At 43.2% G+C, this 20483-nt stretch overlaps 1 protein-coding gene across 1 annotated transcript in view; it reads left to right on the forward strand.

Annotated features, from left to right (window-relative positions):
• Window positions 1-20483, forward strand: part of LOC124798993 (regulator of G-protein signaling 7-binding protein-like) — a 314968-nt gene that overhangs the window by 232248 nt on the left and 62237 nt on the right. The gene's annotated exons all lie outside the window — the stretch shown is intronic.

The following is a 20483-nucleotide window of genomic DNA, read 5'->3' on the forward strand; positions in this document are numbered from 1 at the left end:
AGAGGTCAAAAAATATTTTTTCGTGTGATATAATTACAAATTAACCATGTTCGAATTTTTTCCATTAGCTGTATGGTGGAACTTTGCTTCTTGTCAACTTTCATGATTCTCGGTCAACGGGCATACTCTTTAGGTTTTGATGGAACTGTTTGCGAATATCAAAGTATGTGGCATAAATGCCCGTATCTTTTCATTGCATTGGCTCAGAAGCTTATATGTTTTACCACCAATGGACATACAGCTGAGTACTCCACATAAATTTCAACCTGGTATCCGTGCCGTACCTGAGGTAACGTGCTCGTGACAGGCATACAGACGGACAGTTAAGTGATCCTGTATGGATTCTGTTTTTGCCGATTGAGGTACGGAATCCTAAGAAGTACACTTCTTTTTCGTCTGACTGGTTTGATGCGGCCCGCATGAATTCCTCTCCTGTGGCAACCTCTTTATCTTTCAGTAGCGCTTGCAGTCTATTTCCCCAATTATTTGCTGGACGTATTCTAATCTCTGTCTTTCTCTACAGTTCATACACTCTAGTACCTGGGAAGTTATTCCCTGATATCTTACCACAGGTCCTATCACCCCACCCCTTCTTCTTGACAGTGTTTTCCATGTATTCCTTTCCTCGCCGATTCTACGTAGAGCCTCCACATTACTTATCTTATCTGTCCACCTAATTTTCATTGTTCTTATGTAGCACCACATCGCAAATGGTTACATTCTCTTCTGTTCAGGTTTTACCACAGTACGTAGCCTCCATAAAAGAAATCTTCGATGATCGTGTTTCTGTTAGTTGAATTTCTGGTATTTATTTGCATATGTGTTTTGTAGTTTACCCCACTACGTCTTAACCAGACAACGTTACAATGCATATTAATGTCAATCGGTACTAAAAGTGTGGTGTCACCGCCAGACACCACACTTGCTAGGTGGTAGCTTTTAAATCGGCCGCGGTCCATTAGTATACGTCGGACCCGCGTGTCGCCACTGTCAGTGATTGCAGACCGAGCGCCGCCACACGGCAGGTCTAGAGAGACGTCCTAGCACTCGCCCCAGTTGTACAGCCGACTTTGCTAGCCATGGTTCACTGACAAAATACGCTCTCATTTGCCGAGACGATAGTTAGCATAGCCATCAGCTACGTCATTTGCTTCGACCTAGCAAGGCGCCATTACCAGTTTATATTCCGATTGTAATAATGTCTAAACAAGAGCGATGTTCTCCAATTGTGGATTAAAGTTAAGTATTCCAAGAACTACGTTCTTTTCTTTATAGGATAATTACTTTACCTTGTTCCAGACCTCACGCCAATCTGCGTGAGCTTAAAAGCGTGCCTTTCGGCCTCCTCTAGCAACACGGTGTTGGCTCTTCTGCCAACACTTCAAAAAGAATATATAAACTGTATTTAATTTAATATCTACGTCGCGTGATATTGATGTTGCGCAAGACGTTGAAGTACGCAAAATAAACATTCATGCGAATACGATGAACCCTTGGTGCCACTGGAATCCCCTGGTGACCTGGACGTCGCTGTGACTTCTGATACACAACAATTAACCGGTCAGTCCTCGCTCCATGGTGGGTGGCGACAGTGGTGGGTTCGCGTGCCATTGGGAGGAATGCAAGAGATGGACCAGGCCGTGCAGCTGGCTCCCTACGTCTTAGCAATAGGTGCGAGATGCTACCCAATGTTGATGATAACTCATAGCCAGCACGGGATGCCTTTCCTGTCGGGAGCGGTCGACTTTCCTGCCCAGTCCGGATGAGAACAGAGGGTGGGTATACTTGTCATTGGGAGCTGCAGTGTTAGGAGGGTGATGGAGCTCCTCAGGTAGATAGCAGGCAAGGCGGGAAAGAATTCCGGTGTACATTCGGTATGTTGCCGGGAGGTCTCATCCGTGATGTGAAGGAGGCCCTGCCGGAGCCTATCGAGCGCACTGGGTGCAACCGGCTGCATGTAGTGGCACGTGTCGGCCCAAATGATGCCTGCCACTTGGGTTCTGAGACCATCCTCGTCTCCTTTGGGCGGCTGGATGATTTGTCGAAGGCAACACGAGGGATTCGGGCTAATCTGTCTATTTGTAGCATTGTATCCAGGGTTGGTCGAGGTCCTTTGGTTTGGAGCAGAGTGGAACATCTAAACCAGAAGCTCAGACGACTCTGCGACGGTATCGTATGCGAATTTCTCGACCTCCGCTATCGGATGCAGAATGTGCGGTTCCCCTTAATAGGTCAGGCGTGCACTACAGGCAGGAAACGGCTACTAGGGTAGCGGAGTTGGCACGGCGTGCACATGGGCCTTTTTAGGTTCGAAAACCCCTCAACCCCACCCCTAGGATCAAAGACGATTTGCCTGTTAGATCAGCCACAGTGACCTCAGAGAATCTTGGTGCTGGCAGATTAGAGATAGAGAAGATTAATATGATTTTAGTAAACCGCAGGAGTATCCAAGGAAAGATCCCAGAGTTAATATCGCTTACTGAAGGTTATAATGCACAGATAACGTTCGGAACAGAAAGCTGGTTCGAACCAGTCGTCAATGACAACGAAATCCTAAGTCCAGGTTGAAATCTTCATCATTAGGGTAGGTTAGTCGCCAATGGTGGCGGCGTATTTATTGCAGTAAAAAATTCGACAAAATCTTGCGAGGTTATCACGGATTCCGAACGTGAATTAATCTGAGTGAAGCTGAGTATCAAATAACGATCAAAAATGGTGATCGGATACTTCTATAGACCACCTGCGTCATGATCTGTAGTTGTAGAGCGCTTCAGATAGAATAGGGGGTAACATCAGCTTATCAGGTACAGATTGGGAGTGTTATGCCATCAAAAATGGCGCCCAGATAGGGTTTCGTGTGGCATTATTCTGGATGTCGTGTCCGAAAATTACCTTGAGCAGATAGTTAGAGAGCCACCTCGAGAGGGTAACGTCTTAGACCTCTTTATTGAATCAGTAACGTAGAGGAAGGTATCAGTGACAATAAGGCTGTGACGATGGGTCCTACAAGGAAAGTTAAGAAAGGCAGGAAGATATATTTGCTCAGCAAGGGTGACAGGATACAAATTTAAGAATAACTCAGCAGTCAGCATCAAATATTCGGGGATGAGGACGAAGAGGTGGAGAACAAACGGAAAAAAATTAAAAGGCATCGTTCAATATGCCCTAGACAAGTATGTTCCGAGTAAGGTTTTAAGGGGTGGGAGAGATCTACCATGGTTTAATAGCCATATTAGAAAAGTGCTGCGTAAACAAAGAGCACTTCATCTCAGATTCAGGAGAAGTAAAAACATAGCTAAGAAACAAAAGCTGAACGAAGCGAAAATGAGCCTGAGGAGAGCAATGAGAGAAGCGTTCAATGATTTTGAAAGAAAGACGATGCCAAACAACCTGAGTAAAAACGCTAAGAGATTTTGGTCGTATGTAAAATCAGTAAATGGGTCAAAATCATCTATCCATTCTCTCAACGACCACACCGGTACTGAAACGGAAGATAATAGAGAGAAGGCCGAAATCTGAATTCGGTCTTCCGAAGTTGTTTCATCACAGAAGATCGTAGCACATTCCTATAATATTCTATAAAAATTAGGCGAAATAATTTGCTCCCCTTCCAGCCGTAATTTATTGTAGCTCGCTTAAGCAACGAAAGGTACCTAACGACTGCAAAAAAAGCAGGTCATTCCCGTTTTTAAGAAAGGCCATAAGACAGATCCACACAATTATAGACCTATATCGTTCACGTCAATCTGTTGTAGAATTACGGAATATGTTTTATACTCAAGAATTATGACTTTTTGGAAAATGAACATCTCTTCTACAAAAATAGACATGGAATCCACATATAGAGATCTTGCGAAACTCAGCTCGCTCTGTTCCTCCATGACGTCCACAGCGCAGTGGACAACGGCGCTCAGGCTGATGCCGTGTTCCTTGATATCAGTAATGCATTTGACACCGTCCCGCATTGCTGTTTAATGAAAAAATACGAGCAGTTTTGCTATTGGATTCAAGACTTTCTTGCAGATAGCTCTCAACACGTCGCTCTTAACGGAACAAAATCGACAGATGTAAAGCTAATATCCGGAGTACCACAGGGAAGTATGATAGGACCGTTGCTGTTTACAGTATATATACACTATGTGATCAAAAGTACCCGGGCACCGCCTAAAACCTACGATTTTCATATTAGGTGCATTGTGGTGCCACCTACTGCCAGGTACTCCATATCAGTGACTCAGTAGTCATTAGACATCGTGAGAGAGCAGAATGGGGCGCTACGCATAACTCACGATCTTCTAACGTGGTCAGGTGATTGGGTGTCACTTGCGTCATACGTCTGTACGCGAGATTTCCACATTCCTAAACATCCCTAGGTCCACTGTTCCCGGTGTGAAGTGAAAACGTGTTGGAACACGTAAAGCACAAAAGCGTAAAGGCTGACCTCGTCTGTTGACTGACAGAGACCGCTGACAGCTGAAGAGGGTCACAATGTGTAATAGGCAGACTTCTATCCAGAACATAACACAGGAATTCCAACGTGCATCACGATCCACTTCAAGTACTATGACAGTTAGGAGGGAGGTAATAAAACTTGGATTTCATGGTGGAGCGGCTGCTCATAAGCCGCACATTACGCCGGTAAATGTCAAACGACGCCTCGCTTGGTGTAACGATCGTAAGCATTGGACGATTGAACAGTTAAAAAACGTTGTGTGGACTCATGAATCACGGTACACAATGTGGCGATCCGATGGCAGGATGAGGGTATGGCGAATGCCTGGTGAAAGTCATCTGCCAGCATGTGTCGTGCCAACAGTAAAATTCGGAAGCGGTCGTGTTATGGTGTAGTTCATGGAGGGGGCTTGCAGCCCTCGTTGTTTGCGTGGCACTATCACAGCACAGTCCTACATCGATGTTTTAAGCACCTTCTTGCTTCCCACTGTTGAAGAGCAGTTCGGGGATGGCGACTGCAACTTTCAACACGATAGAGCACCTCTTCACAACGCACGGTTTTGGCGGAGTGGTTACACGACAATAACATCCCTGTTATGGACTGGCCTGCACAGAGTCTACATCTACATCTACATTTATACTCCGCAAGCCAACCAACGCTGTGTAGCGGAGGGCACTTTACGTGCCACTGTCATTACCTCCCTTTCCTGTTCCAGTCGCGTATGGTTCGCGGGAAAAACGACTGTCTGAAAGCCTCCGTGTACGCTCTAATCTCTCTAATTTTACATTCGTGATCTCCTCGGGAGGTATAAGTAGGGGGAAGCAATATATTCGATACCTCATCCAGAAACGCACCCTCTCGAAACCTGGCGAGCAAGCTACACCGCGATGCAGAGCGCCTCTCTTGCAGAGTCTGCCACTTGAGTTTGCTAAACATCTCCGTAACGCTTTCACGGTTACCAAATAACCCTGTGACGAAACGCGCCGCTCTTCTTTGGATCTTCTCTATCTCCTCCGTCAACCCGATCTGGTACGGATCCCACACTGATGAGCAATACTCAAGTATAGGTCGAACGAGTGTTTTGTAAGCCACCTCCTTTGTTGATGGACTACATTTTCTAAGGACTCTCCCAATGAATCTCAACCTGGCAGCCGCCTTACCAACAATTAATTTTATATGATCATTCCACTGCAAATCGTTCCGCACGCATACTCCCAAATATTTTACAGAAGTAACTGCTACCAGTGTTTGTTCCGCTATCATATAATCATACAATAAAGGATCCTTCTTTCTATGTATTCGTAATACATTACATTTGTCTATGTTAAGGGTCAGTTGCCACTCCCTGCACCAAGTGCCTATCCGCTGCAGATCTTCCTGCATTTCGCTACAATTTTCTAATGCTGCAACTTCTCTGTATACTACAGCATCATCCGCGAAAAGCTGCATGGGACTTCCGACACTATCTACTAGGTCATTTATATATATTGTGAAAAGCAATGGTCCCATAACACTCCCCTGTGGCACGCCAGAGGTTACTTTAACGTCTGTAGACGTCTCTCCGTTGATAACAACATGCTGTGTTCTGTTTGCTGAAAACTCTTCAATCCAGCCACACAGCTGGTCTGATATTCCGTAGGCTCTTACTTTGTTTATCAGGCGACAGTGCGGAACTGTATCGAACGCCTTCCGGAAGTCAAGAAAAATAGCATCTACCTGGGAGCCTGTATCTAATATTTTCTGGGTCTCATGAACAAATAAAGCGAGTTGGGTCTCACACGATCGCTGTTTCCGGAATCCATGTTGATTCATACATAGTAGATTGTGGGTTTCCAAAAATGACATGATACTCGAGCAAAAAACATGTTCTAAAATTCTACAACAGATCGACGTCAGAGATATAGGTCTATAGTTTTGCGCATCTGCTCGACGACCCTTCTTGAAGACTAGGACTACCTGTGCTCTTTTCCAATCATTTGGAATCTTCCGTTCCTCTAGAGACTTGCGGTACACGGCTGTTAGAAGGGGGGCAAGTTCTTTAGCGTACTCTGTGTAGAATCGAACTGGTATCCCGTCAGGTCCAGTGGAGTTTCCTCTGTTGAGTGATTCCAGTTGCTTTTCTATTCCTTGGACACCTATTTCGATGTCAGCCATTTTTTCGTTTGTGCGAGGATTTAGAGAAGGAACTGCAGTGCGGTCTTCCTCTGTGAAACAGCTTTGGAAAAAGGTGTTTAGTATTTCAGCTTTACGCGTGTCATCCTCTGTTTCAATGCCATCATCATCCCGGAGTGTCTGGATATGCTGTTTTGAGCCACTTACTGATTTAACGTAAGACCAGAACTTCATAGGATTTTCTGTCAAGTCGGTACATAGAATTTTACTTTCGAATTCACTGAACGCTTCACGCATAGCCCTCCTTACGCTAACTTTGACATCGTTTAGCTTCTGTTTGTCTGAGAGGTTTTGGCTGCGTTTAAACTTAGAATGAAGCTCTCTTTGCTTTCGCAGTAGTTTCCTAACTTTGTTTTTGTACCACGGTGGGTTTTTCCCGTCCCTCACAGTTTTACTCGGCACGTACCTGTCTAAAACGCATTTTACGATTGCCTTGAACTTTTTCCATAAACACTCAACATTGTCAGTGTCGGAACAGAAATTTTCGTTTTGATCTGTTAGGTAGTCTGAAATCTGCCTTCTATTGCTCTTGCTAAACGGATAAACCTTCCTCCCTTTTTTTATATTCCTACTAACTTCCATATTCAGGGTTGCTGCAACGGCCTTATGATCACTGATTCCCTGTTCTGTACATACAGAGTCGAAAAGTTCGGGTCTGTTTGTTATCAGTAGGTCCAAGATGTTATCTCCACGAGTCGGTTCTCTGTTTAATTGCTCGAGGTAATTTTCGGATAGTCCACTCAGTATAATGTCACTCGATGCTCTGTCCCTACCAACCGTCCTAAACATCTGAGTGTCCCAGTCGATATCTGGTAAATTGAAATCTGCACCTAAGACTATAACATGCTGAGAAAATTTATGTGAAATGTATTCCAAATTTTCTCTGAGTTGTTCTGCCACTAATGCTGCTGAGTTGGGAGGTCGGTAAAAGGAGCCAATTATTAACCTAGCTCGGTTGTTGAGTGTAACCTCCACCCATAATAATTCACAGGAACTATCCACTTCTACTTCACTACAAGATAAACTACTACTAACAGGGACGAACACTCCACCATCGGTTGCATGCAATCTACCCTTTCTAAACGCCGTCTGTACCTTTGTAAAAATTTCGGCAGAATTTATCTCTGGCTTCAACCAGCTTTCTGTACCTATAACGATTTCAGCTTCGGTGCTTTCTATCAGCGCTTGAAGTTCCGGTACTTTACCAACGCAGCTTCGACAGTTTACAATTACAATACCGATTGCTGCTTGATCCCCGCATGTCCTGACTTTGCCCTGCACCCGTTGAGGCTGTTGCCCTTTCTGTACTTGCCCAAGGCCATCCAACCTAAAAAACCGCCCAGCCCACGCCACACAACCCCTGCTACCCGTGTAGCCGCTTGTTGCGTGTAGTGGACTCCTGGCCTATCCCGCGGAACCCGAAACCCCACCACCCTATGGCGCAAGTCGAGGAATCTGCAGCCCACACGGTCGCAGAACCGTCTCAGCCTCTGATTCAGACCCTCCACTTGGCTCTGTACCAAAGGTCCGCAGTCAGTCCTGTCGACGATGCTGCAGATGGTGAGCTCTGCTTTCATCCCGCTAGCGAGACTGGCAGTCTTCACCAAATCAGATAGCCGCCGGAAGCCAGAGAGGATTTCCTCGGATCCATAGCGACACACGTCACTGGTGCCGACATGAGCGACCACCTGCAGAAGGGTGCACCCTGTACGCTTCATGGCATCCGGAAGGACCCTTTCCACATCTGGAATGACTCCCCCCGGTATGCACACGGAGTGCACATTGGTTTTCTTCCCCTCTCTTGCTGCCATATCCCTAAGGGGCCCCATTACATGCCTGACGTTGGAGCTCCCAACTACCAGTAAGCCTACCCTCTGCGACCGCCCAGATCTTGCAGACTGAGGGGCAACCTCTGGAACAGGACAAGCAGCCATGTTAGGCCGAAGATCAGTATCAGCCTGAGACAGAGCCTGAAACCGGTTCGTCAGACAAACTGGAGAGGCCTTCCGTTCAGCCCTCCGGAATGTCTTTCGCCCCCTGCCACACCTTGAGACGACCTCCCACTCTACCACAGGTGAGGGATCAGCCTCAATACGGGCAGTATCCCGGGCAACCACAGTCGTAGTCCGATCGGGGGATGCGTGGGACGAGCTGGCCGTCCCCGACAAACCCCCATCCGGAACCCCACAGTGATGCCCATTGGTAACAGCCTCAAGCTGTGTGACCGAAGCCAACACTGCCTGAAGCTGGGAGCGAAGGGATGCCAACCCAGCCTGCATCCGAACACAGCAGTTGCAGTCCCTATCCATGCTAAAAACTGTTGTGCAAAGAACGTCTGAACTAATCTACAGAGAGCGCAAACAAATCGACACAATATTTAAACGGTTATTAAAATACAAGATTGCCTAGTAAATGCAGTAATGCTGCTACTTGCGCACTGCTGACACACTGCTCGGCGGCGGAATGAGACTACGCGATTTTACACTATTCAGGTACTAAAACGCGATGCTACAACTCTCAAATAATATAATACGCCAGAAATTTATGAATTAGACAATGCAAGTACCAAAAACACGCAAAGAAATTAAGAATTAAACTATGTAGCAAATGAGTGAGCTAAGAGTATACGACTTGCTGCTGCAGCTGCTTATCCAACGGCGGCAGGGAGTCCTGACTGAATCCTCTAAAACACTTTTGGGGTGTTTTGGAACGCCAACATCGTGCTAGGCCTCACCGATAGACATCGATTCCTCTCCTCAGTGCAGCACTCCGTGAAGAATGGGCTGCTACTCGCCAAGAAACGTTCCAGCATCTGATTGAACGTATGTCTGCGAGAGTGGAAGCTGTGGGCCAACACCATACTGATTTCAATCGTTACCGATGGTGGACGCCATAACTTGTAAGCCGTTTTCAGCCACGTGTCCGGATACTTTTGATCACATGGCGTATAAGTGATCTAGTAGAAATTGTCGGATGCTCTTTAAGGCTATTCACAGATGATGTGTATACCAAAGTAGCAACGCCAGAAGATAGTAAGAATTTGCAGAACATCCTGCAGAGAACTGATGATTGGTGAAGGCTCTGGCAGTTGACCCCGAATGTAAATAAATGTAACGTATTGCGCATACATAGGAAAACAAATCCACTACTGTACTGCTACACTATTGATGACAAAGAGCTGGAGAGAGCGATTGCTTTAAAATATCTAGACGTAATTATCTAGGGCGACCTTAAGTGGAATGGGCATATAAAACAGATAGTGGGAAAAGCAGACACCAGACTAAGATTCATCGGATGAATCTTAAGGAAATCTAACTCATCCACGAAAGAAGTGGCTTATAAGGAGCTTGTTTGCCCGATTCTTCGGTATTGTCCATTTATTTGGGATCCCTAGCAGGTAGGACTGATAGAGAAGATCCAACGAAGAGCCGCGCGTTTCGTCACGGGATCGTTTAGCTGGTGAGAGAGCGTTACGGAGTTGCTAAACAAACTCCTCCGGCAGACGCTACAGGAGAGGCGTTGTGCATCACGTAGAGAGTTACCATTGAAATTTCGGGACATACATCTCGCATATTGACCACGAGGAGAAAATTGGAGAAATTACAGCCAATACAGAGATTTACAATCATTCTTCCCACGCACTGCTTGCGACTGGAACTGGGTTGGAGGGATCAGATAGTGGTACCCAAAGTACTCTCCGCCACACACACGATTAGGTAGCTTGTGGAGTATGATGTAGATGTGAACCATACAAAAACGCTGTTGTATTGCGTTCGAATGGAGAACCAACACGCTGTTAAGCAGGTGGTCATAATTATATGGTTCATCAGTATATATTTAAAACTTGTACCACAAATAGAAAAAAAGAAACCTATCATTCGACGAATTTCTGCATCTAGTTACTCTGACGTTAATAAAATTCATTGAATATGAGTCCAGTACACTATTTACCTCGAACTAAATCCTCTTAAAAGGTAATACAGTTCCCTAAGGAACAGATGCACATACAACAGCAGCACTTCCGCATCCTCAGTGCCCACTGTTTCCCCACCCTTCGTGAGGCGTAATCTTCTGGCAGACGTGGCGCTAGCCCATCCGTCGTGTCCCTGTGCCGCTGAGCTGTCTTTGATGTTTTCCGCACTCCCTTGCGTCACTAGCTACCCACACTCCCCTAGAGCTTCGCGCCGTGTTACGTAGACGTGTCGCTGCCGGATAACTTTACACCAGCTGCTTCGATACCGCTCAGCAAATGAAATCGGACGAGTCGATGTAATCTGTGTGTGTGTGTGTGTGTGTGTGTGTGTGTGTGTGTGTGTGAAAGCGGGAGGCGTGAAACGTGTCCTGTCGCTGATATCGAATGGCCTCGCTGCTAGATCCTCACGTGTTCTTTCTACATTGACGGAAGTTGTATGAGTTACACCATATAGCACCAGTCCATTTTTACCAAATTTTGTTGAAATTTACATCACATCACAGATTTTAAAGAATTAATCTTTCATTTCATTCGTAACTGATGTTCAGCCGCAACATCAGTATAAGGAGTGACCCCCACAGACATGAACACATTCTTCTTTTCTTTCTTTATGGCACGGAAGCAAATAGCTTTCCCTTAACATCTTGACGCGTTCTGCCGTGAATGAAACACATGCTATGTCATTCAATGAGTATTTCTGGCTGGAGGCAGACCTCCCAGACATGCTCTGTGGAAGATAAATCAGGGAACCACGAAGGCCAATCAAAAACCCGTGAGTTTATCAAGGCCTTTGTGTAGTACATTGCAATTAGGGGATTTGTAATGTCCTGCTGGAATATGCCATTTTCTACCCTGCTCATGAAGGATATGGCATCAGCGTTTACCATTCCGCATTTAGCGTGTGTGTTGGTTGGGAGAATAGCTGTACCTATTGCTGGGGTCATTGTGATCTCTCGAGAGGCTGAATTAATTGTACCAACTATCATTGTTACCTAGTAGATCACTGACCTGCTGATCTTCTGCGTCCGACTTCATTTCTTACAGCAGCTGTTTCGTCGCCTAGTAAAGAGCTGATTAAAGGGACAGCAGGTAAGCTATAGACCAATGAGAGTCAGCAAGGACTGACAGTGCATCTATTCAGAAATGACACAGAAACGTGAGGTAGTACTGTCACAAGTCTCCTAACGTATCACTTACAATAAAGCAGCCGCTAGACGAGCAAGGACAAGTCAAAATGCAAAAAAGTTCCCACAAACAAAAATGTCTTCAGAATAACGACCAGTCCCTAAAGAAAGCGCAAAATGTATGAAGGTGAATCGCCATAACAAAGAAGCTAGTCATGGGTCAAGAATGTGGTCACAGTAATAGGGGTTGGACAATAAAGATGACCACACTATATATCGATTTACAGTGCCGCTATCTCGCGGTACAAATACGAGTATAAGCCGCAGCCACCGTTGTTGCAGTGTGATTCTTAATTGGAAACCTCACTAGCAACTTACGGATGTTAATACAAGGCTGCTCACAACATATAGGAAGACAACACCTGCCTCAAAAAGACGGTAACTACTGCAAGATGAAGCTCGCGATGTCGACGCCATTAGTGGCTGCAAATCGAATCGGATGGACAACTGCTTTCCGGACTATTCAAAGATTCTGCCGACGAACTGCAGTGCACTTCGGCGGTATACGAAAAGATCTTCGTAGCCAACCTAGCAGAAACTGGACGTGTAACGGTTCCTGCCGTTCTGACCGACTGGAGCGGCCAAGTTCTTGCTTTAGAGTTGGGTGGCCCGAACTGGCGCAGATTGCCAGAATGAAGGAGACATTGTATGTCTCCCCCACCGCGTGGCTTCAGTGATGATTCGAAATTACGCCAAGGAACCAAGCTAGATTTCTCCACCTTCAGTGTTTCCTACGTGACATAAACAGGGAATGCCAAAATTATCCTGCGCCCTCCAGCAGATGATCCTCTACGTAGGTAGTGCCTTGATAGTGTCTGCGGTCCTGAGAAAATTAGTTTAGCAGTTCAGATTGACGACTTATTAATTAATTGAACGACCGGTCATTATTTAATATCGATTAACTCGGAATCATAGTGGGAGAAGGAATCTGTGACCAGAATTAAAGAATTAATTTTATTATTCTCTGTCCCTTTGTGGTGTGGACTGTCTGGACAGACGATATGACCTCGCCACATGCATTATGTGCTTGACGAAGTCACTGCATCACAAACCCCTCTTCCATAGTTGTCAAGACAGTCTTGTAGCTACATCTTATAGCTCTTCAGATGACTCAAAGAGTTGAAGAGGAATGGGTTTCGAAAATTGCTGCTTCTTTTGACCTTTCCCAGATAGCCTACAAAAACGTTATCGTCTATCTGATCTCCACAAACGGAAGTCACACTCATCGCTGAACAGCACAGAATGCCATTCAGTTTCCCAGTTGACTCATACCGTGGAAGTCTCTGTTGTCTGTGGCAATGGTCTCAGCGGTAAACGGCGAGTGACAATACGGGATCTCAGCCCATCTTTCAGTGATGTTTTCTCCGCGTTTCGTGGTGACACTCGGATTTCAGTTGTCGTCATCCGCCTGTTCGAGAGCCAGTCGAACAAGCCTACGATCGTTTTATGGTGCTGTCGTTCTACGATGACTCTTGTTTACCATTCTTGCCCCGCTATTGCCCTGGATTGATCTACTCACCACTGCTTCACCAATCATTTCACTTCAAGCATCCTGTAGGTGCGATCTGTAAATACTAAAGCTCCAATTCCAGGGGTTCGATCATTCTGAATGACGGAACATAGCCTTAAGATACAAGTGCGCGCCCTCCAGGCGCGTGTGTTGTGATTTCTGCCTGAAAAATGCAGGAAAGTTACACGCAGTCGCCCCCAATAGCCATCACGCACTCACACTATTCTTCACACATAGCAAAGGCTTTCTTCTGTGCTCATAAGGACGAAATTTTATTCAGTGTTTTATCATCATCCTTTACCATCTCAAGACTAGTAATCACCAGAAGTCATCGATAGTCATAGATACAAAAAATAGGTGAAAGTTACAAGTTTGACCTAAAAGACGTCATCTTGAGTGTTTCTCTAAAATTGTAAAGTTTGTTTGTAAACATGCTCAAGCAACTTTTCGCAAAAAAAAAAAATAAAATAAATCATAGCAGGTAAAACAAGTGAGTGATCTAGCGGAGTGTAAACACTTGTAGTTTTCTCCTTATAGCTGTGTTAGTCCCGATGATCAAAAATTGACACTCTATGTACCAGTCGCACAGGCTGAACGCAACGCTCCGGGAAGAGGTCCATCAAAGCAACGGTTCACACTAACAAGCCCTGGCAAACGATCAACACTTTGGCTACGGATCGTCATTCTGCATTTAAGAGGAATGGAAGGAGTGCGCAGATATGGGTGATGGTTACAGAAGTCAAATGTGCCGTCTTCTAACAACAACGTGCTACTACCGCCGTAAGTCCTTCGATACCTAGGAAAAGAAACGCGACTTGTTAATTCCAAGTAAATATATTCGGAAATAATTACAACGTTTAGTTCCTTAGTCTGCAGTAAAGATTTCAAGATTCAGACAAAAATATTAATGTCAGATAATGTAGTGAATACGCTGTAAACATTGATATTGTGCAGTACCTACACATTCCTACTGAAATCATAAACGTGGATAGACCTGATTTGGAAATTCTCTTTTGTTAACATTTTATTGGAGTCCATCGTCGCATTGTAGTGGTAGAGCAATCCATCAGTTTTTAAGTGGTGTGTGCAGCCTCCACATCACTCATTTGTCGAGGATTTATCTCCACTACACGCCATGTCGAGCCTGCACAATACGTCTTTTAACTGCAATTGCCTTTAAACAACCTTGTTTCGATAAATGTCTTTTATTAACGATTTTTTTTTCTTTTTGTAAAAGTATCGTGCGCCGAAGTCTTAAAGTGTAATTCAGACGGTTTAGTCCTTACACTGAGGCAACAGGGTAATATCTACATCTATATCTACGTGATTACTCTCCTTTTCAAAGTAAAGTACCTGGCATAGCGTTCAATGAACCACCTTCAAGCTGTCTCTCTACCGTTCCACTCTCGAACGGAAGGCGGGAAAAATGAGCACTTAAATTTTTCTGTGTGAGCCCTGATTTCTCTTATTTTATCGTGATGATCATTTCTCCCTATGTAGGTGGGGGGCCAACAGAATGTTGTCGCAATCTGAGCAGAAAACTGGTGATTGAAATTTCATGAGAAGATACCGTCGCAACGAAAAACGCGTTTGTTTTAATCACTGCCACTCCAACTCACGTATCATGTCTTTCGCGATAATACAAAACGAGCTGCCCTTCTTTGTACTTTTTCGATGTCATCCGTCAGTCCCACCTGATTCGGATCCCACACCGCACAGCAGTGATCCAGAACAGGGCGGAGAAGCGTGGTGTGAACAGTCTCTTTAGTAGACCTATTGCACCTTCTAAGTGTTCTGCAAATGAATCGCAATCTATGGTTTCCTCTACCCACAATATTATCTATGTGATCGTTCCAATTTAGGTTATTTGTAATTGTAATCCCTAAGTGTTTAGCTGAATTTACAGCCTTCAGATTTGTGTGACTTACCGCATAATCGAAATTTAGCTGATTTCTTTTAGTACTCATGTGAATAACTTCACACTTTGAAAGGTGGCTACACTGAGTCACAGCGCCAGAGATTGCGCCAAAGAGTATTATTCAGCCGCCTCCACTGGCAGTGCTTGGAGAGAACTCGTAGAAGTCAGTGCCTGTCGAGGTCTCGTGGTAGTCTGTGCTGAGATGTCGTAGTGAAGAGTGCTTGTTAAGAACTCGTAGCAGTGAGTGCTTGCTGAGATGTGGTACTGAAAAGTTCTTGTTGAGATGTGGTAGTAGCGAGTCGGTGTGGAGATATTGTAATGATTAGAGTGCATTTCATCAATATAAATTAAGGTAACAAACTACTTTTCTTTTTTTTTCTCATTATTTCAATGTCCTGAATAATGCGTCATTACAGGTTCAGTCAACAAATCATCTGGCTTGTGTTCTTGTATTAGAGTGTAATTCTGGTTTTCTTGCGCAATTATAGGATTTCTATTTTTCTTAATTACTTCAGTATAAATGATATTTAAAATTTCTTGTCTTAGTAAAGAAGAATCGTGCCAGATGTGTACGTTGAATCACACTTCCACACACAGAACAGCTACACTTGTGCTTTGTTGGCTTCGTAGGTTTTATAGTTGCTGGGGACTTAATTAATTAATTGTATTAACGAAAATTTTCATTTCATTCTTTGTTGTTGTTCCATGCAGTCAGATTGCGGACAAAAACTAGTCAGGGTCAACCGTTTACGAGTCGCAGCGTAATCGGACATACAGCTACTAAATCAAAAAAATTAAAATTATTTGCATTTTATTTAATTAAGCCCCCATGCACAGGGACATGTTTCAAAAACATGAAAGATGAATCAAGGAAAGAAATTAGAGAAGTACAACCGATTTTGAATGCTCACAATAATAGTTTAATTTCAACAGAAATCAGACAAGAGGAACAGGACAGAGAACAGGAAGAAAGAGATCGCGTGATAGTACAGAAATTTTCAGAGTTAAATTTACAACGTGCAAAAGATAAGGAAGAAATATTTGAGAGAATCGAGGAATCCGTAGCAAATGACAGATTAAATAACCTAACACAACAATATGAACAGTTAACTACCAAATGTGTTAATACTGAAATCCGAGTCGCGACACTTACGGAAGACGTAAATAAACAGAAAGAACAAATAGGTGATTTATCGGAAAGAGTTGAGGAGATTTCAGATAAACTGACAAATCTTAGTTTACATGGGGACAGAGATTCGGATGATACAGCTCCATTACCATTTGCAGAAACCGAAGAGTACCAGAACATAAATAAGCATGTTGAAAATCAGGGAAAATTTAATGAACGCGTCAAAAGGGAATTTGAGGCATTACGAAAGCAAGTCATACAAATTGAAGGCGAAATAGTAGGAAAAGACAGTAGAAGAAACTTAGAATCACAGATAGCAGAGGGGTATGAAGAAAGTAATTTATTTCATTTACGAGAAGCAACAAGAGAGCGCCAGGCGCGCGAACTTCACAATAATCGACATTCGGACTGGGGCAGACGCGGTAGGTCTTTGTCGGCGCGAGGCGAAAACTTTGACTATAAACACTTTTTGACTGTTCGGAAATTTAAGATCTTCCGCAATTCTAAGAATGACATACATCCATGTGCATGGTTAGATCAATTTATGTACGCACTCCCACCAAATTGGCCACTAAGTCACAAACTGGAATTTATGTGTGGATATTTAGAAAACGAACCGGCGACGCGGATGCGCGCACTCATTAGAGATTGTAATAATCTGAATGATTTTTATCATGCATTTCTATCGGCATATTGGTCCGAAAACACGCAAGACAAGAGTCAAACACAGTCTTATTATGCAGCGTAATTTCAAACAGTCTGAGTTCCGCACGCCAGCAGAATATTTTGAAGACATGATTCGAAAGAATCAGTTCCTGTCCAACCCTTACAGCCCGACTGAATTAATTCGCATTTGTTTAACTAAGCTGCCACAATCCATAAGACAAATTGTTTTAGCCGGAAGATGTAAAGACGATATTGAGACTTTTAAGACTTTGCTACAAGAACTCGAGTACGACAGTGACGACGGGACTTCCTGTAATTTTTTCAATAACAGTAAATACGATAGATTTTCAGAGAAAAGGGATAGTTATCGGAACGGACGTTATAGCGGTAATTTTGAGAATGACAGACGAAACAGACAGGACCATAGATACCAGCCTTATGACAATAACAGACGTTCTAACAGAAATTACACAGACAGTTATAATAACGGTAATTCCTACCGGAATGATCAATCATACGGAAACAGTAATCGGTACCATCAAGACAGAAATTATTCATACAATAATAGAAATTCTTACTACAGAAATAACCAGGGTAGTAGATACAACAATAATTTCAGAAGTGACAGTCGAAATTACACAAGAAGTAGTTATGCAGACAGACAGGAAAACAGAAATTTTAATAACAGACACAACCAAGAATTTGCATCTAACAGACAGGAGGGACCTAATTGGCATCCTCCACGTGACAGAACTTCAGAGAGACAAGTGCAAATAGTAGAAATTGATCCGCGAAATGACGCGAATAATCAAAGACATGACGCAAACAATCGACAATGACTTGTAGCTTCGGCTTCTGGCAGCAATATAGACGGTTCAGAAAGTAATGACACTACGACTTTACACTACGTACGCCTGGAAGACATGAGAGACATTTTGCTAGACGAAAAGGAAAATAATGTAGACGCGTTTTTACATCCTGTTATTGAAGTATGTGTGGGTAAGAATAAGTTCACTGCAGTTTTAGATTCTGGGAGCCCATTGAATGTCATTAGTGAACCAGTTTTTCGTATATGTGTAAGAACTATTGCTTGTCCTGTGTTACCTGTTTCTAAAACTACAATTCGAGGCGCTATTTCTGGAAAAAGTGTGGAAGTTAAACAACAGACCAACTTAAATTTCATTTGTCAAGGATACGAATTTTCTGCTAATTTTATTATTGTTCCATTACTCAGTACCCAAATTATATTAGGTATGGAGTTTCTTAACGCACATAAGGCAATTTTGAACTTTAAAGAAGGAAGTGTAAATTTGACTGTTGCCGGAATGCCGAAATGTTTGAAATTTTTCGAGTGTTTAACAAGATCTGAATCAGATACAAAATGTTTAAGGTTTCTTACTTCTGATGTTTTCGTTGAGCATTATGACGACAATGTGTTTATTCATGACAATGACAATAGATACAGAGACGCGGTGGATAATATAATTAGTAGCGAAGAATTAATTAATGAAAAGCTTAAGAAAGCTGAAGTGCCAGATGACGTTGCAAGAGAAGAGCTACACCACATTTTGACTTCACATGCTACAGTGTTTGGTCATCACACAGGAACTATACAAGGCTTACAATATTTATTTAAAGTAAAAGAACACACAGCATTTTGCGGGAAAACGTACGCTATTCCTTTGGCTTACAGAGACAAGGTTAAGAATGAACTTCAATACATGTTAGATCATGGCATTATTGAGCCTGCAGTCAGTCCTTATACTAGCCCATTACATGTCGTTCTTAAAAAGGATGGGTCAATTCGTTTGGTTCTGGATTCCAGACAGATAAATAATATCATCATTCCTGAAACTGACCGCCCACAAAATTTAGATGAACTTCTTCAACATTTCCATGGAATTAAAGTTTTATCCACGATTGATATGCGCGCAAGTTTTTGGCAAATAGAACTCCACCCTGATTGTAGAAAATATACTGCCTTTTTAGCCTTTGGTAACTGTTACCAGTTTCGGAAATTACCGTTTGGACTTACTGTATCTTCAGCAGCATTCATTCGTAGCTTAAATGAAATTTTACCTGTTTATCTTCGTGACAATATTACTTCATATGTTGACGATATTCTTATTGCTAAACATTCTTGGAGTGAACACAACAAAATTTTGGATTCATTATTACGTATCTTTGCAAGAGTTGGCATTACAGTGAACTTAGAAAAATCTGAATTTGATCGTTCTCAGGTGAAATTTCTCGGTCACATTATTTCTACAGAAGGTATTCTTCCTGATCCAGAAAAATTAGACGCTATTCGTATTTATGCTGTACCTACCACAAAACGTGATGTTCGTAGTTTCCTTGGTGTCTGTAATTTTCTTAGACGCTTTGTTAGATTGGACAATTTGGCCACACCTCATTTATGTGAACTATCTGGAAGGAAATCTAATTGGTGTTGGGATGAGGAAGCTCAGTCAGAATTTGAACAACTCCGTGATGCTTTAGTTGCTGCTCCACTTCTTTCACATCCGGATTTATCTAAAGATTTTTGTTTGGCGACGGACTCATCATACAAGGGCCTAGGTGCACATTTATTTCAAGAAATAGAAGAAGACGGCGTTGTAGTACAGAAAACTATTGCATTTGGAAGTCGTGTTCTTTCTAAATCAGAAAAGAATTATTCGATAACGGAACTTGAAGCTTTGGCGGTTGTTTGGGCTTTCACAAAATTTCGCACATTTTTGTTTGGCAGACATACTAAGGTTTACACCGATCATCGAGCTCTGGAATTTCTTATGTCGACAAAATTAACTCATGGCAGATTGTCACGATGGGCGTTGTACCTACAGGAATTTGACTTTAGTATTGTTTACATACAGGGTTCTTCAAATATTGTTGCTGATGCTTTATCACGTGCACCTGTGGGTTTGAAACAAAGTGCTGAAGAGGACTGCATAGAAAACAATTATTGTTTGATGTATATTCAAGGTGTTGCGTTTGAGAACTTTATTTCGTCTTCGCTCCAGGACATCGCTAAGGAGCAAAATAAGGATCCAATCTGGAAGGACATTAAGGAGACGTGGAGGAGAAAGGAAAGCGTAGCGATTAGACAGCATTATTTAGTTCGCAATGACATTCTTTTTAAACGAAAATCGGTCGACAACTCTGTTTGGTTAGTTTGTATTCCTGATGAGTGGGTTAATAAACTGATTTGGTATGCGCATTTCAGTTATGCACACTTTGGTCCCAGAAAATGCTTTCATAAATTACGGGAAAATTGCTACTTCAGTAATATGGAAAAACGTATTCGATCTGTTCTGGCGAAATGCAAATTATGTCAAAAGGCTAAGCCGCCAACAATTTCTCACAGAGCACCGTTGTTTCCTATCATTCCAGCGAAATTAAAGGAGATGGCTGCAGTTGATTTGTTCGGTCCAGTGGTTCGTTCTACTAATGGTTTTGCGTACATTTTCGTAGCAGTGGA

This window comes from Schistocerca piceifrons, chromosome 5 (assembly GCF_021461385.2).
Source record: "Schistocerca piceifrons isolate TAMUIC-IGC-003096 chromosome 5, iqSchPice1.1, whole genome shotgun sequence".
In the NCBI taxonomy this organism is placed as follows: Eukaryota; Metazoa; Arthropoda; class Insecta; order Orthoptera; family Acrididae; genus Schistocerca; species Schistocerca piceifrons.